The sequence below is a fragment of the Podarcis vaucheri genome (assembly GCF_965113315.1).
Source record: "Podarcis vaucheri genome assembly, chromosome: 1".
Classification (NCBI taxonomy): Eukaryota; Metazoa; Chordata; class Lepidosauria; order Squamata; family Lacertidae; genus Podarcis; species Podarcis vaucheri.
Genome location: NC_138759.1, coordinates 1,122,551 through 1,138,494, shown reverse-complemented (window position 1 = coordinate 1,138,494; position 15,944 = coordinate 1,122,551). Strand labels below are relative to the sequence as shown.

Sequence of the window (15,944 nt, the reverse complement as noted above, 5' to 3'; positions counted from 1 at the left end):
TATGGTCCATCAACCTGGTGATCTTCTGTCCGAGGCTCTTAACTCTTTTCCATGTCCCTTCTGCAGATCCTCTTCATATTTATACATGCACTTAACTTTATCTTCTGCTGATCTTGTTCTTAATTTCCTTCCTTTGGCGCTGAGGAGTAGATCTCGGGGAAACTCCAACCTAACAATGTCTTTATTCCTTCTCGACAGGTCAGCCCATTCTCCATAGTCAAAACTAAAGCCCATAAGATATTTCAGAGTGTATTTCAAAATCCCTCCGAAGCTAAAGGCCCCCACAACTCCAATCTCCCCCTGACCCAAATCCAGATCCCAAAAGCCAGAGCATCCCTGCATAAGGGGATCTATCCAACTTTCCTTCTCCAATCCAAGCGGGACTCCATCCCTCCAAATCTGGCTTTCTCTAAATTCAATCGTAGAAGGCAACAGCTTATATTCATCAATTGCCTCTGAACGGCTGGGGCTCTCTCCACTTGTATTACTTGAGGTTCAACAACAGCTTTCTCCCTCGTCTTCTCCACAACGTGCCATGTCAAAGTGAATTCCTGAGTCAATTCCTGAGTAGTTTCTGTATAGGTATTCACTTTTTGTCCCAGATCAGTCATTTTTTGTCCCAAATTATCAATTTTAGTAGTCATCACATCCGTCTTCTCATGAAGCTGTTCCAATAAAGCACTTGTCTTGCAAAATGCAATCACTAAGGCTTCTTCTGTCGACATTCTTGTTGGGAAACTGCCAGGGAGATAACGTCCATCTGAGCCCCCAAGCCGGAGTTCTGGACGTCCATCGCCCTCCCGTAGTCACGCAGATCCAACAGTTAGGGGCACAAAGCCTTAGAAATTCCTAGCCACATTCCAGGGCTTGGTGCACCCTCTTTATCAGCAGAAAACACAGTCAAAAGCTTGCAACACAAAAGAGCAGAAGAGCATATTTACAGACTTTATTTAGAACATGAACAGAACAGAAGAAAACACGTCCATTCTGTCAGCGTCTCTGAGCCGACTGAAAACGAAAGGAAACAACAGCAGAACAAAAACATCCTGTGAACAGGACATGCGCAGACTCTGTAACTTACAAAAGCCTGCTCCCTTTTAAGGTGGAACGGAAATATCCCAACAGGTCAATCTCTGATTCTCACGGTCTTTAATCTCTGCAGCTGGAAAATTCCCCAGCTCCACTCCTGCAACAGTTTCAAAAGCTCCCTCTAGAGGAAACAATTTCTATTTGTATCCGTCCTTTTAAATGCAGATCCAGCAACAGAATTAGTTTCAATTTTCAGCTACTTTTGCTCCTTTTTAAGTGCAAAAGGAAACAATGGAAACAATATATTTCTCTTATTTCACTGTCAACATATGTTTTATTCACAGTCAGTGAACTTTCCCAAAACGTCGATCTTACTGGCAGCCCGTTCCCAGGTTCAAAACGGTGGTAATTTATCTTTCTTCACTCTCTCTCCTGCAGGTTTAGGCAATCTAAAATTTCCCCCCTCTTCTCCTGCTTCCAAGGGGGGTTTAGTAGTTCTGACCGATGGAAATTTAATCCTTTAAAAAATGCTTTCCAAGACTTTAGTTTGCAACGTCTTTGCTTCAATCTATTTACAAAAGAGGAAGGCGGACTTCCTGTTTGAAACCTTCCCGTTTCGGTGCCAAATTAAGATGTTTAAAGATCCAATTTTCCATTCTACTCACAGGTAGTTGTTTAAAGTCCAATTGTTCACAGGAAAAAGTCAGCACTCTCCGGCAACAGCAATGTGGCTTCACTCCGTGAAAGAAGCAGTCGATTTGAAGCACCGCGCCACTCACCCCACGTCGCTCCGGATCCCCAAAACCAGGTTTCCCCGTGAGTAGGGGAGGTGCAAAAGGTGCCCGCCGAATCCCACATCCACAGGCTTCTCCCGCCTGTGGGTTTTAGTGGGTCTCCGCCTCGCCATGGCGGTCCAGACCCTGATTTCCACGGAGCGGATTCCTCCCGATCAGAGGAAATTTGCCATTGCCGGAGGCGCTAAATGTCTCAACTGTTCAGCCTCTTCCCAAAAATATGTGTCCTCGTGGAAGTGCTGTCCCTTGCACAGAGAGGACATTTAGAGCTGTGGTTACAACATGGGGCACATGCCCCACAGTGGGGCAAATTGATTTTTAAGGGGGGCAATTTGAGAATGAGTTATTAACAGGTAATGGCCTTTTAGGCTTCCTCCATGTGAATAGGAGTTCACTTTTTGAATAATAAGAATTATATGTCACGGGGGGGGGGGTGTCAGGATTTTAGAGATGCTTAGGTGGGGCATGGCCAAAAAAGGTTGAGAACCACTGATCTAGAGTTAGAATCATATAGAATCATAGAATTGATGCTTTTGAATGATGGTGCTGGAGGAGACTCTTGAGAGTCCCATGGACTGCAAGAAGATCAAACCTATCTATTCTGAAGGAAATCAGCCCTGAGTGCTCACTGGAAGGACAGATCCTGAAGCTGAGGCTCCAATACTTTGGCCACCTCAGGAGAATAGAAGACTCCCTGGAAAAGACCCTGATGCTGGGAAAGATGGAGGGCACAAGGAGAAGGGGACGACGGAGGACGAGATGGTGGGACATGAGTTTGAGCAAACTGTGGGAGGCAGTGGAAGACAGGAGTGCCTGGCGTGCTCTGGTCCATGGGGTCATGAAGAGTCGGACACAATGACTAAACAACAACAAGTATTCTAGAGTTGGAAGGGACCTCAAGGGACATCTAGTCCAGCCCCCTGCAATTCAGGAATCTCAACTAAAGCATCTATGGCAGGTGACCATCCAACCTCTGCTTAGAAACCTCCAAGGAAGGAGTCCCCCACCTCCTGAGGGAGACCATTCCACTGTCTTTCACAGTTCTCACTGACAGAAAGTTTTTCCTGCTGTTTAGTCGGAATCTCCTTTCTTGTAACTTTAAGCCATTGGTTGTGTCATCCCCTCCAGAGCAGGAGAAAACAAGCTTGTTCCCTCTTTCATGTGACAGCCCTTGAGATACTGGAAGGTGGCTCTCCTATCTCCTCTCAGTCTGTCAAACAGCTCATACCATCATTGGAAAGTTCTTCCCAATGTTTAGTCAGAATCTCCACAATCGTGAGCCCATCAGGCCTCTTTAGACTTCCAAGGGAACAGCAGCTCATTTTGTGGCATTCATTGTCTGGGAAGTTTTGATTCCCCAACACGTCTCTGTATGCCTTTCACAATCCCACTGACTTCTCAGTGGTATTGTGATTAATTAATGTAGATAAAGGGCTTATGGGCAGCACATCCACAGTGCCATTATCTGTTTTATTGTGGCTGCTCTCATCTGATCTGAATTATATGGCTTTCTTTATTGGAGTACATGATGCACGATTTGGAGCCGTTTATAGACAACGATCTGGAAGGGATGTGCAACACTGATTGGGCTCTGCAGTGCAAGGAAAACCAAATACCCACTTTCATGGGCCAGTGGCCCACAAGCAGGAATGCCTACAGAAAGAAGAAAGGAAGAAGGTTCTAGGGGTCCATTTCCCTTAGACAATCCAGCACTCCTCTCTCCTGAATGGTTTTTTTGGGTAGGGTAAAAATGACCCATTCTAGTTCTGAAATCTCTTCCTTCTCCTCCTTTGATCCCTCATAGCTGAGTGAGATTGTCTTCCATGAATACAGTTTTAACAGTGAGTCTGTAAGTGACTGTGGAGGCCAATTCTGGACCCACACGTCCTTCCACAGTGATTGGTTTCCAGGTGGGAGTTGATCACAATGAGGGTTTGCCAAGCATGCCTTCCTCTTAGCACATTTCTCCCTCGTGTCCTGAGTTTGAGCATCTTCAAAGCCCATGACACCTTTGGTAAAGGCTGTTCTCCAACTAGAGCACCTGCAGGCCAGTGTTTCCCAATTGTTGGTGTTTATACTACTTTTTTTTATATTTGCCTCGAGAGAGTCTTTGAATCTCTTTTGTTGACAACCAGCATTCTGCTTTCCATTTTTAAGATTGGAATAGAGTAGTTGCTGTGGAAGACATCAAGCATCTGCAAAATATGACCACTCTGAGGTGAGAAAGGAGGCTGGACTAGATCACCTTCCTTCAGTTTGACCCATAAGAGCACAAGAAGAGGACCTGCTGGGTGAAGCCAGTGGTCCATCTAGTCCAGCCTTCTCTTCTCAATGCGAACATGCCACAAAGGGGAAACTGCAGGCAGGGTTCAAGCCCCAGAGCCCTCTCCCTTCCTGCTGTTTCCAGACACTTGTATTCAGAAGCACTGCTGCCTGCAACCATGGAAGCAGAGGAAGAGCACCTCTATCTTGGCTAGAAGCCATCAAAAGCCGTTTCCTTCTCCATGAATTTGCCTAATCCTCTTCTAAACCCATCAAGGTTGGTGCCCATCACTGTCTCCTGTGGGAGGCAGGGTTGGAGGAAGGGAGCAGTGGGGGTGGGCCACCCCGGGTGTCACCACTGAGGGGGTGACAAAATGCCAGGCGGCACTCACCGTGGGGCCTGCAGCGCCTCAAGTCACATGTCTCTCCTGGGAGTGTCGTGGTGGTATGGGTGCCCGTATGCTCCGCTCTGCCCCAAACAGTCTGCCCGCTGCCTCCCCCCAGCTATAGGGTGGCTGAGTGGGAGGAGGCCGGCGGACTCCTTGGAGGCCTCTCAGAATTTCCTGCCCTGGCCTCCCTGCCCCACGGGCGGCTGGCTCCACCTCCACAGGTGACCGTACACCCATGTCCAGCCCACGTCTTCAGTGCCTGTATGGGCTGGGTGTTGGGAGCACCTGCTTCGACCTTCCTATCACAGTGAAGGAATGGGTTTCCCAAACCCCAAAACTGACTGTGCAGGCAGTTTTTAAACTGCAGCAAAATCCCCATTTCTCCTTAGCTAAAATGCATAAACTTTAGCCGTTGAACAAACGCAAAACAAGAACACAGCTCTCTCCCTTATCAGTTTGACGTCAAGACTGGCCTTGACTTTACCAGTAGAACAGACACAGACATATCTTATGTCCTGACCACAAATGACGCAGAGACCCAAGTCTGGGACTAACGCCAGAGCATGTTCTCGGAAGTAGTGACCTCTTGCTCCAAGATAGGAGTAGGAACATGAATATCCTTTTATGGTCAGTAGTACAGGAAGGAAGATCCTTTTATGGTTGAGAGTACCAGAGCAGGAACATATGTGATGTCAACCTGCGTATACAAGTTGACATGGCTGGGGAAGGGGGAGAGGATGCCTGGAGGGTATATATACTGCATGAAACTTGTCATTTCTTTGGACTTGCTATAGACTTGATCACGCAAGTGCCTTCTGCTATCCGGAGAGCAGAATAAACTCTTTCTTTGAACCAACTCGGTGTCATTTTGACTTCCTTCCTCCTGTCCCGGAGCAACGCAGACCCAATCAGTGAACTCCAATAAGGCTACAACAGGAACGCAGGAACAGCAGCGCAGCATTCCCAAGGAATAGGTCCTGGTGCAATGGACTCACATTTGCTATTGTGAGCCCCTCAAAAGCAGTAGAGGAACAGAAAACATACTGTAGAGGTTTTGTTGCATACCTAATTTTATTTCTACTGATTAAACAAATAAAAGAACATAACAAACATGTACGAGAGAGTCAGCTCTCTCATACTGCCATCTAGTCTCTAGACAGATCAAAGAAAAACAGGTACAGTGCTAGGGCCGGAAGTCTGGAAGAGTCGTTTCCACCCCCTCCAGACAGAAAGTGAAACAAACATGATCTGGTGATCTTTGCAATGGGAGGGATGAAAATACTGACATGAGGTGGCTGGCCCCGCCCTGGGCGCAGGGCACGTGCGCCGCCCCAGGAGCCCGATTGGCTGGCTCTGCCGCTGGTGGGAGGGAGCTCCATGGCTCAACTATGTGGCGTGTGGCGAAGGACTTCCTTTTATCTCTTCTGACACTTCCAACATTCAGTTCCATTGGACATCTATGAGTTCTCGTGTAATGAGAGAGAGAGAAACACTTTTCTCTATCCACTTTCTCCATGCCATGCGTGACTTTATAAATTTCTATCAGGTAACCTCTTACATCGTTACATAAACTGTCGGCTCCATAGTTCAGGAAAAGCAAAAGGATTTATAAACAAAGGAGTGGGGACACATTTTTCCTTCTGGTGTGGCGCCACTGGAAACTGGTGAAGTAAGAAACCTAACTGTGCCTTGTCCAAATCTGCAGGGCTCTAGGTCACATTCTTTCCTCTCCGGGCTTACTGGGTAGGTCTAAGGCAGGTACGGCCAAACCTGGCCCTCCAGATGTTTTGGGACTACAACTCCCATCATCCCTAGCTAACAGGACCAGTGGTCAGGGATGATGGGAATTGTAGTCCCAGAACATCTGGAGGGCCAGGTTAGGGGAAATGTGAAATGCAGCAATGGATTCCTTTCAGGACCAGCCTGGAACGAGAACTCAGGAGCAGCTCAGAGAAGCTGTAATTCCTTCCTCGCAGGGGGTTGGACTGGATGACCCTCAGGGTCCCTTCCAGCTCTATGGTTCTGTGATTCGGTAAGCGAATGAGCCTCACCGAGAGGCTCCCAAGAGTCACGTGCAGCCCAAATCTTGGCAACATCTGGAGTCTGCTGGTAGCCTGCTAAAGTTTGATTTAAATTTGCAGCTCACACACGTGCCTCTCTTTACAGTAAATAAAAGGCCTTCAATAAGATCGGCAGCCATCTCCTTTGGAGATCCAGAAAGATAGAGGTAATTAAAAGAGCGGAAGGAGGTACATTCATGCCTCGTTATCTTTTAGTTGTTAAAAAGCCGTGATTAAATAAAGTTGATGGAAGCTGCCAGTAAGACAGATTATCTTGCGCAAAAGGGCTCCATCATTTTTTATTTTATTTTCTAATTTCTCCATAGAACTGATCAGAACAAGACTCTGCATTTAATGGTCCAAATTAGAGGCTAATGAGCACTACAGAAGCAATATCCACCCATCTCCCTCTATGCAGATACTTTAAGCCGCTAAGCGAGAGGAAACGAGTAAGACGGCAGGTCTGCTTCCTTCTCCAGAGGCTAGAGGTCCCCACCTCCATCCATGCAGGGTTCACACGAGCCAGACCACAGTACATGGTGCATGCAGAGAAGAGCAGAATTGGACCAAAGGGCCATCTAGTCCAACCCCTGCAATGGAGGGAATCACACCTGGAAGTGGCAGCTGGGTGTGGCAACCCACATTTCTGACATTTGTCCACTGTAAAAGACCCTGGCTAGCTCCTTGCTTCATCTCCGCTGCCCGCTGATGAAGAGGAGGAATCCATCTCCTTCTCCCTGACAAACTCCTTCGCTCACCAAGGCAGGAGAAGGAGCAGGAGCAGACAGGTGGAGGCCTGGGGCCTGGGGCTTATTGAATATGTGGGGCGGGAGATCACTCATTTGCTTTCAAGGAGAGGAACAATAGTCCCTGGCAACACTGGCGACAGGAGCTCCTCAGGGTTCAGCTGTGAGAAGAAGGCAGAGTTGGTGGCTGTCGAATCTGTGGTTTGCACAAATCTTAGAATTGTCAAGTTGGAAAGTCCAACTCCTGTGACGCAGGAGTCACGGCTAGATAACCCATACAACCTCTCTTGAAGAACCTCCAAGGCAGGAGAGTCCACTACCTTCCAAGGGAGTCCATTCTGCTTCTACCCACAGAAAGTTCTTCCTAAGGTTTAACTGGAATCTCCTTTCTTGTAATTTGATTCCATTGATTTAGGTCCTCCCCTCTGGAGCAGCAGAAAACAAGCTTGCTCCCATCTTTGACAGCAGGCATTCTCTCTCTCCCTTCCTCCCTCTCTTTGGCTTTCTTTGTGGAGATATCCAAGAAATTGGAAGCCCTCCCGGTTGCTCTCCTCATCCATATGATACGATAATCTTTATTGTCATTGTCCCATACAGAACAACAAAATTGAAAACAAATTTACATCAGACATTCAAAAACCCACAAGCCTGCTATCCCAACCTGGTTAGCCCCCTAAAAACTCTGACACCCCATAATTAAATACAATATACTCCCATAGAGACTACTTTACACTGTGTTTAAAACCAAAATTGCATTTGGATAGAAACAGTTTCTCAGGCAGCTAGTCCTAGTCTTTATAACCCTGGACCTTCTTCCAGAAGGCAGAAGCTGAAAGAGATCATTTCCGGGGTGCGCACTATCCTGCGCTATCTCTGCAGCTTTCTTATGGCACTTGGAAGCATAGATTTGATCCAAGGTGGGAAGAGAGCACCCAATTATTCTCTCTGAATATTCTCTCCATCTGCATCTTATGGTTGGGGGTAGGAATATAAGAAGCGCCTGCTGGATCAGGCCAGTGGCCCAACATGGTCTTCTCACAGGGGCTGAGCAGATGCCCAATTGGGAAACCCACAAGCAGAATCTGAGTGCCAGACCCCTCTCCTTTCTCTCCTCCTGCGGTTCCCAGAAGCATTGTGGAGGCAGACCATAGCCTCTCTTGTGGCTAGGAGCCATCAGTAGCCCTCTCCTCCTCCAGGAATTTTTGCCACCCCATTTTAAAGCCATCAAGGTTGGGGATCAGCACTGCCTCCCGTGAGAATAAGTCCCATTGTTTATCAATGTGTGGTTTTGTCCCACATTTCTTGAAGAAAGTAAGAGCGAATAGATAGAGTGGAATCTGCCCAGACTGATGTTTCTCAGTTTCTCATTTCCCCCCCATCTTCAATTCTCTACATTCTCATTGGCTGGTCATCGTGCCAATGAGAAAACACAACAGGATGTGAGTTCTTACTTCTCCGCGGGACCTCTTGGGAAGAGAAAATTTGCATGGAGATCATTCACCTTTCCCCTTCATGGATCACTGGCTTGCCATGGCGAAGGGGCTTGAATAACTCAGAGAAGCTATGAGCTATGCCAAGCAGGGCCAGCCAAGATGGACAGGTCATAGTGGAGAGTTTTGACCAAACGTGATCCACCTGGAGGAGGAACCGGCAAGCCACTCCAGTATCCCTGCCAAGAAAACTCCATGGACAAAGACAACTGCGGGAGGCAGTGGAAGACAGGAGGGCCTGGCGTGCTCTGGTCCATGGGGTCATGATGAGTCAGACACGACTAAACAACAACAACAATTCACCTTTGCAAACCAGCCCTATGAAATTTCCAGAACACCCAGAGACGTGGTCTTTCAAATCAAGTTGGTTAGCTCCTAAGAGTGGTAATAAGAACATAAGGATGTATGAAGAGCCAACTGGATCAGGCCAATGGCCCATCTAGTCCAGTGGCCAACCAGATACCAGTGAGAAACCCACAAACAGGATCTGATCGCTACATCAACTCTCCCCTCCTGTGATTTCCAGGAACTGGTATTCAGAAGCGATGCTGAATCTGACCAGGGATGCAGATCATAGCTATTGATAGCCCTCTCCTCCTCCATGAATTTCTCCAGTCCTCTTCAAAGCCATCCAAGTTGGTGGCCCCCACTGCTTCCTCTGGTAGCGAGTGCCATGGATTAAATAAGCGCTGCGTGAAAAGGTCCTTGTCACCAAACTTCTTTCCGCCTTAAAACTCCCTTCCTTCTTCACATGCTCAGGCGCTGCCTGGTTTTCCACAGCTGTGGAGCAGTTTCCTGGTTCCCCCCAGAGTTAAGGGTAGAGGTCATGATGGGACAGATAAGGCCCTCTGGCAGAGTTTTCTGGAGAAATTGTGTCGCATCTCCATCCAACAAGTCCCCAGGGTGCCCTAAGACACAAATATTATTTTTGTCTGACTTGTTTTTCAGTTCATTAAGCTTCTCTTCCAGCTCACTCATTTTTTGTTGTCGTTTGGAGGCGAAAAACAAAACATGCAGAAGGATTTCAGACTTAAATTCCTTCATTCCAGCAAAGAGTTTGCCGTGTTCCTTAATCCCGGTCAGTCTCTAGAGGTGGAGTCCTAGAGACTCTTTCATGGAAGGAGTTTGTCTTGCCACATTTTCTGCAATCAGCTTCCTCTAATGCAGGACATTTTTGTACACAATTTTCACAAAGCCAGTTATGCCCACTCTCCCCTCACCTTCCACACATTTCCCCACTTTCTCTGTTTTTGTATGGAGAACTACATCTCAAGATTCAGAAATGTGAGACACACACCTCAGGGCCGTTGAGATGCACCCTTGCCCCACCTCCCCCCCCCCCCAGGGGAACCCGATCCTGGCTGCTGAATCGGAGGAAATGTCTGTCAGGTTTTCTCCGGATTGACATTTGCTCTGATTTATTGTGAAAGAGTGAGTTTTCCGGAGGAAAGCAGCGGGGCAAGACCAAAACTGATGGGACCTGCATCTAGAATAATAAATATAATAGTAATTTATTGCTTATACCCCGCCCATCTAGCCGGGTCTCTCCAGCCACTCTGGGCAGCTTCCAACAGGATATTAAAAACACAATAAAAGATCAAACATTTAAAACTTTCCTAAACAGGGACAAAGGGAACACTGCTCAGATTCATGCTTTCTAGACACGGGACAAGTGCAAGTCTGTTACGTCCCATTTGGACCACTGTAACATGCTCTATGTGGGGCTGCTTTTAAAAAGTGCCAGGACTCCTTGACTATCCCAAAGGACTGCAGCCAGACTGTTGACTGGAGCTGCTCACAGGGGAATCATCCAGGCTGCCTTAGGGGCCAGTTCTTGCCTTGTTTCAGGTAATGTGCATTACCTGTAAAGGTAAAGGGACCCCTGACCATTAGGTCCAGTCGCGGACAACTCTGGGGTTGCAGCGCTCATCTCGCTTTATTGGCCGAGGGAGCCTGCGTACAGTTTCCGGGTCATGTGGCCAGCATGACTAAGCCGCTTCTGGAGAACCAGAGCAACGCACAGAAATGCCGTTTACCTTCCCGCCGGAGTGGTACCTATTTATCTACTTGCACTTTGACATGCTTTCGAACTGCTAGGTTGGCAGGAGCAGGGACCAAGCAACGGGAGCTCACCCCATCGCAGGGATTTGAACTGCTGACCTTCTGATCGGCAAGTCCTAGGCTCTGTGGTTTAACCCACAGTGCCACCCGCGTCCCATTACCTAGGCTTGCATTAAAATGTCAGCCAAACCAAATTTCTTCCCCATCCCTAACTGCCAAGGGACCTTCAGAAGGCATCGTCTCATCCAGTTTCCTGCTGATACAAGAAATCTACAGCATCCCTGATGATCATCCAGCCCCTGTGTCACATAACTTTTTTCTTTGCCCTGCCAGGAAAACCCACTCTTTAACACAGCGGGAAAAACAGAAATTTGGGGGTTCTGTGGAGTTCTGCTCCAATTTGTGGGAATGTTCAGGGAGACAGGAGAGGATATCTTGTTTAATAATATCCTTCCTAACGTGCGCTAGCAGGTTCTATAACTTAGCAGAGTATTAACATTCACCTTTTAAATGCACAGCAGTTAGCTTGTTGCAGGCTAGTTTTAGCCTCTCAATATAAGACTCCTGGTAATTCCCCTATATCCCTCTTAAAAAGTATAGACATGACACAATCTTGTGTAAAAAGTATTTAAAAAGTCCACCCGCCGGCTCCCCGCTCAGCTGTATGGCAGCAGACAGACTCTTCACCACAAGGCATGCAATCTCTGCAGAAAAAAACTCAACATCTCCGGCTCCCCCCCCAAAAGCTACACAACTTTGTCTCCCCCCCAAAAAATGAAATAAAGTCAAACCATTTTTGCAGAAAGAAAAAAAAAGTCAATGGGGGGGGGTGACAAGAAATTCCCCACACCGGGTACCACCTGATCTTGCTACGCCACTGGGGCCATTTAGCCCAACCCCTTGAAATGCAGGAATCTCAGCTAAACAGCTCTCCCATCAGAAAGTTATTTCCAAATTCTGCATTAAAATTGAGCCTTGGAGGGTTGCCTCTGGCCCCTGAGCTGAAGATTCCCCACCCCCAATTTAAACCTTGAAAATCAACCCCCCAAATAAGCCCTGCTGGGGATTCTTCAGCTGTGTATTCCTGCATTGCAGAGAGGTGGACTGGATGGCCTTTGGGGTTCCCTTCCTAGTCTGCATGATTCCACACTCTTTACGGTGCCTTTGTAGAGCGCTGGGAGAGGGGCAGAGAGCTAAGAAAGAGGGGAAATGAATATTCTTGTTTAAAGCAAATTACATCTTGCGTGCGGCTGTCTTGCAGGAAATCTGTGAGGCAACAACGGAGTGAAAACACGTCCATCATACTTAAGACATCTGACGCTTGATAAGCAGTTCCCCTCCTGCTTCCCCTTGGACTCTGCTTTCGCATCTGCCGCCAGCATTTGGATAGATTATGGAGCGGATTGATGGGCTGCTAGGGTCTAATTCTTGCGCTTGAAGTGCTCGCGTCCTTCCGTCCTGACACCGGCCAGGAGCGCCTGCCCCAGAGAGAGTCAACCGGGGTGTAATTAAGTTGCAAAAGACTCTAATTCAAGTGTGACATTGCCGCGCTCTTCTCCTCCAAGCCCGCCTCGGCTCGGGAGAACAATAATTAATATATTCATCAGGAAATGTTTAATGTTAGGCTTTCAGCTTCTCGAGACATGTCTGAAGGATGGAGCCGCAATCAAGAAGCTTTAGCTATATTGAAAGCAAATCCCAGGCTATCCGGGTTTCCTGGAAGCGCAGGAGCCAAGAAGGGGATTTTGGGCTTCGGATGGCATTCTCTCTGGAGACGCCTCGCCTCCTTCCTCTCCCTGGCACCAAACGGGGCCTGGTCGGCTCCCCGAGAGGCACTTTAATTATGGGTCCACTGGCAGCTACTGGTAATTGGCAGCATGTGGAGGGGGCACAAAAGGCAGGGATCCTGCACAATGCAGAATTAACAGGAGGCGAGAGATGCCCAGGACGTGGCGAGGGCAGAGGAAGGCAAATGGGCCACATTTCGCTTCTCTGTTCCTCTGCTTCTCAATTTCAGTGAGTATTTCTATTGAAAGATTTCAACACAAAATGCAATATAAATCGAACCAATCGCAATAACAAAAACAAGAAGAAACCAAGAAATGCAACTCTGGCTCTGGCTAAGAGCTGTTTGGCAGTGGAAGGGTCTCCCTCAGGAGACGGTGGACTCTCCTTCCTTTGAGGTTTTTCAGACGAGGTTAGGTGGCCAAATGTCAGGGATGCTTTAAAAAATAATAATATTTATTTGTTTTTTCTGATTAAAATTTTACAATCATATATCGAACATAGATCATCAAAACAAGTTTCCAAGGAATCTTCTGGACTTCCCTCCTCCCCATTGTGGGCCCTATTATTAATCATTTCCTCCTGCATCTTTTATGATGATCCAAATCTTTTACATCTCCGTTATATCCAAAATTCACCATTAAACTGCAAGTGATATTCCAATTCTACTAACAATTTTAACTGTTTACAATGGTCTTTAAGATAAGTTAGAAATTTTCCCCATTCTTTATTAAAATTTTGACCTTCCTGATTTCTGATTCTTCCAGTCATTTTAGCCATTTCTGCATAGTCCATCAACTTCACCTGCCCTTCTTCTCTGGTGTGGACTTTATCTTCTTTCCATCTCTGGGCCAATAACATCCACACAGCCATGGTTGCATACATAAAAAGTCTTTTCTGCTCCCATGGGATTTTGGCACCAAGAATTCCTAAAAGGAAGGCTTCCGTTTTTTAAGCAAAGGTTATTTTAAACATTTTTTTCAATTCATTATATATCATTTCCCCAAATCCTTTTACTACCTTACATTTCCACCACATATGATTAAAGGTGCCTTCTTTTTCCTTACATTCCCAGCATACATTTGAGCCTGTTTTATACATTTTCGCTAATTTGCGAGGAGTTAAATACCAGCTTTCTGACAGTAAGAGCTGTTCAGCAGTGGAACGGTCTCCCTTGGGAGAAGGTGGACTCTCCTTCCTTGGAGGGTTTTAAGCAGAGGTTGGATGGCCATCTGTTAGGGATGCTTGAGCTGAGATTCCTGCCTTACAGGGGGGTTGGACTGGATGACCTCCAGGGTCCCTTTCAACTGTACGATTCTGATTCTGTAAGATGCAACCAGGCAAATACTGCATTGTATATCAGGTCTCCAGTCAAAAGCAACGTACAGAAATATTAGACGGCTATTTGCAAGCCCTGCAATGCAATGCTGAGATTATGTAGGGGGAAATACTGCAGATACAGCAGCTGATGGAGCATGGCTGATGCTCGTGTGCATTGAATGCCATGAGACTCATTTCCATGTGCTTTCAGGAATGCCTGATGTTTCTGCATGATCATTATGCCTTTCTTGACAACTCTGATGAACTGGAAGCTTACCGGTGAAAACGATGCTGAGGAGTCAGGAGAAGGTGCCTATCAATACCTCTTGATTGCTTGGGCTGAACTTTGGAAGATTCCGGGCAGAGAAAAGGAAACCCTTCTTCACTCTGCGCACAATTAAACTGCGGAACTCCCCCCCACAGGAGGCGGAGGTGGCCGCCAATTGGGATAGCTTTGAAAGAGGCTTGGAGAAGTTCATGGAGGAGGAGAGGACTATCGATGGGACTGTGGTCACAGGCAGCAAGGCTTTGACTGCCAGTTTCTGGAAACGTCAGGAGGGGAGCGTTGCTCTTGTGCTCAGCCCCTGCTTGTGGGTTTCCTATCGGGGCATCTGGTTGGCCGCTGTGGGATGAGGAGGCTGGATTAGCCTGATCCGGCGGAGACTGCAGGGGGGGGCAGCCTCTCCAGAAGGGGCAATGCCTGCTTCCTGCTGGATAACCTCAAATCTGTAACAGGACCTCCTCTTAGGGCTCACCCACAATTTCTGCAGTTTAAAACACTCCATCCCAAAGCTTTTCTTTTCCCCCTTTAGTCCTGGAGTTTCCCCCGACAAAAACCTGCTCTATAATGCTGAATTGGAATGAATGGCAATTGAGGGTTTCCACGGACTGCTGTTTTGCTCTGGTGCAGCAGGAAAGAGTGAAAGCACAGGGCCAAAAAGAAAAGGAAAAGGAAGAGCACTCGGACGCAGCGCTTTGAAGCGCAGAGCTGTGCCTGGAAGTGTGGACAGAAGGGAAGACAGCTCTGCTTTATTGCTTGGATTGTGTCCCTTTATTGCATCACCTACTTGCTTTTCTTTCCCAATTATATAAAGAAAGGGAGAAAAGAAATCCTTTAAATATTCGTCATCCCCAGCAATTTTAAAAACCATTTTTTTAAAAGAGCTCCAACAATTTCCATTCGTATCTTGAATGTTTTGCCATGACACATGGAAGGGGCATTTTTTAATAGGAAAAAAACCTGCTGGCACTTCAAATTACCCCCCCTCCTTGTTATATCATTTTGCAGCTTCCTGCAGGTCAGAGGCTGCTGCTCTCGTTCTAAGAGCACAAGCATGACTGTGGAGAGGAAATGCTGGCGCCATCTTGCCTCTTGGTGGCCCAACCTTTCCACCTTTTACCAGCACCACCAATCTTTCTTTTTCCTGCTCCGGAGGGCAGGACTCGCACCAATGGCTTCAAGTTCCAAGAAAGGAGATTTGACAGTGGTAGAGACAGTGGTGGGCTCTCCTTCCTTGGAGGTTTTTAAGCAGAAGTTGGATGGCCATCTGTCAGGAATGCTTTAACCGAGATTCCTTCATGGCAGGGGGCTGGTCGAGATGGTCTTTGGGGTCGCTTCCAACCCTACCATTCTAATATTATTATTATATGTAAAAATACAAAATTGATTTCAATGTTATCCAGCCCAAGACCATTGGGACTGGTTGGGGTATGGATTCAAACTGTTGTTGCTGTTGGCATCAACACCAGACAAACAGACACACACTTTTTGGGCAGGTTATCAATGCTGCTCACCTTGCCAACAAAGGTCCGTATAGTAAAAGCCATGGTTTTCCCAGTAGTGATGTATGGAAGTGAGAGCTGGACCATAAAGAAGGCTGATCGCTTTTGATGCTTTTGAATTCTGGTGCTGGAGGAGACTCTTGAGAGTCCCATGGACTGCAAGAAGATCCAACCTCTCCATCCTTAAGGAAATCAGCCCTGAGTGCTCACTGGAAGGACAGATCCT

The 15,944-nt window shown here is 47.2% G+C and overlaps 1 long non-coding RNA gene across 1 annotated transcript; it reads right to left on the bottom strand.

The window, feature by feature from the left end:
* Positions 1-8,653: 8,653 nt before the first annotated feature.
* On the bottom strand, positions 8,654-9,456 carry LOC309527662. Its single transcript, XR_014217284.1, has 2 exons — positions 9,074-9,456; positions 8,654-8,781 (listed from the first exon to the last, which is right to left on the bottom strand). It is a non-coding gene; the product is annotated as an uncharacterized lncRNA (long non-coding RNA).
* Positions 9,457-15,944: the final 6,488 nt, after the last annotated feature.